This window comes from Tupaia chinensis, unplaced genomic scaffold (genome assembly GCF_000334495.1).
Source record: "Tupaia chinensis unplaced genomic scaffold, TupChi_1.0 Scaffold000320_2, whole genome shotgun sequence".
Taxonomy (NCBI): domain Eukaryota; kingdom Metazoa; phylum Chordata; class Mammalia; order Scandentia; family Tupaiidae; genus Tupaia; species Tupaia belangeri.
Genome location: NW_006159814.1, coordinates 2108727 through 2113291, shown reverse-complemented (window position 1 = coordinate 2113291; position 4565 = coordinate 2108727).

Below are 4565 nucleotides of genomic sequence, written 5' to 3'. Positions count from 1 at the left end.
GTTATTCATTTTACATATCAAACCCTGACTTAAGCACCATTTATTATTTTTTATGTTATTTTTATGGTATGTGAGCATGTGCATGTGAAAGAGAGAGGAAGAGAGAGAGAAGCGCCCTCGACAGGGTCTCATCATACTGCACTTCTCACTCCCCAGCCCCAGCTCCTCAGGGTCTCGGGCACCCGTGCGCATCTCTGGGTGTTTTCCAGCTGACCCTGGAGATCCTAACTCATGGTTGGCTACGTGGCTTCCCGCCTTGCAGGGCACTTGCATTTCTGTTATACCACAGTGGCTGGGCCACTTTTTATGTTATACATATTTTACTCATTTAGTCCTTGGAACAGCCCAAAAACTTAGTTATTTTTGTTTCATTTTACAATTAAGGCAACGAAGGCTTAAAGAGATCACGGGTAGTGCTCCAGGCAGTATCAGTCTTGGCATTCTGGTTCCAGAGTCTGTGTTCTCTATCACACACACACTGCCTCTAAAAGTTCTAGGGAAGAAAAGTAGGCGAGTACTTACATTCTCCTTCACACTCCTTCCAAGATTTGGGGCATGCATTCATACATATCCTATGTATTTATCTTATGTGTTTTTCAAGCTGCAGGGTCCAGAACTCAAATCACAGAGTCAGACATGTAGGATGCATGTGTGTACATTCTCCAAACCCCACCAGGATGGAGAAATGGAAGGATGGCAAGCACTGGAGTGCCTTAAACACCATGCCACCTGCTGACCTGCAGGAGAGGTCATTCTAACCATGATTATAAAGCCAAAACAAGAGAAAAGAATCGATAGATTTGACTACATGCATTATGCCTTTATTTAAGCCTTTATATTTCCTCCAAATATTTAAAGCAAAAATATAAGCAAAAGGAAAACAGTCTGGATCCTGTATGTAATAGACAAAGCATTAGTATTCTCTGTATATAAAGCATTCTTACAATCAATAAACAATAACAAATCCCTCAAAAGACAATGGTCTAGGCAGGTTGACAAATGTCCTGGACCAAATCTAGTCTTTTGTAAAATAACTAAAATTTGGGAGAACCAGCAGATAGTGTAATGGTTATGTTGCTGGACTCTCATGTAGTTGACAGCAGTTCACGTCCCGGACCCAGTAACTTAAAACTCACACCAGGCATTGGGACCAGCAGATGGCATAATGGTTATGTTGCTGGACTCCCATATAGTCAAATGTGGTTTGAGTCCTGGACCTGGTGACTTGAAACTTATGCCAGGTGCGTGTGTGTGTGTTATCAAAATCCTGAGAGGAGAAGGGATTGTGGCATGACTGTTCCCCCTGGGGGGTGATTTCTTGCTTTCTGTCTCTCTGTCTCTCTGGCGAGTGCATGTACCCTATAGTAAAAATCTCTCTGAAAAAAAACAACCAACCAACTCAAACAAACAAACAAAAAAAAAAAAGAAAAAAAAACTCACACCAGGTGCATGTGTATGCATGCCCAAAATCCCAAGAGGAGGGTGGAGGAGAAGGGATTGTGGCATGGCCATCCTCCTTAGGGGTTGATTTCCTCCTTTCTGTCTCTCTCTCTCTCTCTCTGTGTCTCCAGCAACACATATGCCCTATAGCAAAAATCTGTTAAATAAATAAAGTTTGGTTGGAGCATGTCATGCTTATCATTTGTGTATTTATGGCTTCTTTTGAGTTACAGTGGCAGAGTTGAACGTAACGTCAAAACCAACTCTCTGGCCATTCACAGGAAAAGTTTTCTAACCTTCAATATAGAGCAATATCTACTTTTGGTAGTCTTGAAATATAATGTACAGAGACTTCAAAAATGGATTATGAAAACACTATACATGGATTTTGAATTCTTTTGCACCAAAATAAATGCATACTTTAATTTTTCCACAAACTTTTTTTTTTTTTTGAGAGGTTTTCGCTATAGGGCATGTGTGTTCACCAGAAAGAGACAGAGAGACAGAAAGCGAGAAATCACCCCCCAGGGGGAATGGCCACGCCTCAATCCCTTCTCCTACACTGTCCTCTCGGGATCTCGGGCACACACCCACATGTGCCTGGCATGAGTTTAAGCCACCAGGTCCAGGACTTGAACCATGGTTGACTACATGGGAGTTCGGCTACATAGCCATTATGCTAACTGCTGGTCCCTCCACAAACTTTTTGAAGTCCATGTAAAACCCCTTTCCTTTGGGATGACTTTTGGTGGTCCTATTTAGCAGTAGGAGAATGGACCATTTGGGCTCTTAAATTTCCTTTCTCACCCTCATCCTGATTTATCTTCAATTCCTCTTGGGTTGAGTTTTTGCATATGAATGCCTATAGATTTCTGTTCTCTCTTATTCATTTATAGTCATATGCCACATAACAGTGTTTCAGTCAACAATGGCTTGCATATGTGACAGTGGTCCCATAAGATTATGATGGACCTGAAAAATTCCCATTGCCCAATACGTCACAGTCAAGTATGTCATAGCACAACACATTTCTCCCATGTTTGTGGTTATGTGGTGTAAACAGATCTCCTGTGCTGCCAGTCACATAAAAGCATAGTCATTCTGCTATGTAAATGTGTAATACTTGATAATAAATGACTCTACTGCCTTATGTATTTCTTACACTTTTATCGTTATTTTAGAATTTACTCATTTTACTTACATAAAAAAAAAATTGACTGTCAGACAGTCATGTACACCAGCAGCAACCTGATGTATGTTTGCCGCATTGTTTTTTCCTGCACTTATTTTCTATCCTGTCATTTTGTTCATGATCCCTAAAGGTACAAAATCTACAGCTAATGTTGCCAGTGAGGGGACATGTCAAGTGACTGATTTGGAAATGAAATTAAGAATGATTAAGAACTATGAAGGGAACTGATTTTTTTTTTTTGAGAGGTTTTTGCTATAGGGTGCATGTGCTCACCAGAAAGACAGAGAGAGACAGAGAGACAGAAAGCGAGAAATCACCCCCCAGGGGGGATAGCCACGCCGCAATCCTTTCTCCTCCATTCTCCTCTCAGGATCCTGAGCACACACACACTTATGCCCGGCATGAGTTTAAGCCACCAGGTCTGACATTTGAACTGTGATCGACTGACTACATGGGAGTCTAGCGACATACCCATTATGCCAACTGCTGGTTCTGGGTCTTTTTTTTTTTTTTTTTAAGAGAGATATTTTGCTATAGGGCACCTGCAGTCACTAGAGAGACAGAGAAACAGAAAGTGAGAAATCACCCCCCTCCCCCGCCCCAGGGGGCATAGCTACACTGTAATTTCTTTTCCATTCTCCTCTTGGGGTTTTGGGCATGCATGCACTCATGCCTGATGTGAGTTTTAAACCACCAGGTCTAGGACTTGAACCTTGGTCAACTATGTGGGAGTCCAACATAACCATTACACCATCTGCTGGTCCCAGGAGTCCATATTGATATTTTACTTTTACTGTACCTTTTTCTTTTTTCTTTTTCTTTTTTTTTTTTTTTTCATTTTTGGTGACAGAGACAGAGAGACAGAGGGAGAAGAAGAAAGCACCCCATAATGGGGCATGGTCATGCCACAATCCTTCCTCTTGCACTTCTCTATCCCATATGGATTTGGAACGTGCATGCACATGCGTGGTGTGTGTTTCAAGCCACTGGTGTAGAGATTTGAACTGCGGTCAGCCCTATGGGATCTAGCTCCCTTAACCACGGTTCGAACAGGCCATCCTTTAACTGTACCTTTTCTATGTTTAGATACACAAGTACTTACCATAGTTTAATAGCTGCTTCCAGCATTGGGTATAGTAACCTGCTATACAGGTGTACAGTCTAGGAGCAATAGGCTATCCCATGCAGCCTCGGTGGGCAGTGGACTGTACCATCTGGGTTTGTGTAAGCGATGTTCCCTCAGCAATGGATTCACCCAGTGACACATTTCTCAGATCATATCCCCATCCTTAAGCAATGCATGACTGTCAGTCCTCCTACTCAGATGTCTTTCTACCCTTACCTTTTCCTCTGGCCCACTTCTTCCATGGTAAACAAACCCTAGAGAGCTCAGTGTTTTCAAGGCTCATTTTCTGACTTCCATCAGTACCTGACTCTTCAAACACCTCTTTTCTGCTCTCACACCCAGGCTGTTGACTTTTGCTAGAGGAAGTCAAATATCTTGGACAACAGATGGGAACTACTACATTCATGGCCTTTTGCCTGGGCTGAGAACCCTGTCCAAACATCTTACAGGATCTCAGATCAGTTTCTCTCCGATTACCTCTAAAAGTGGGCCAGACTGACCTTTCTTCAGTACTCCTCATTCAATGCTCCTGTTCCACCATCGTTTATCAGCTCTGAAAATGAACGTGCTTTCCATTTCACAGAGAAAATGGAGGCCTTTTGTGCATAGTGGATCCTCACCTCTTTTCATTCCTCAGAGTGAGGAATCCACTAATACTACCTTCTGCCTATTTTAGCTTAACAATGTGCCTCTAAAATGCTTTCTTTCCTGTAGCTTATAAACTAGTGTAGTTCCCAGTTTTTTTTTATAGAAAGGAAGGGAATGGGGAGGAGAAGGGCAAGAGGGAAATGGGATGAGGAGAAAGAA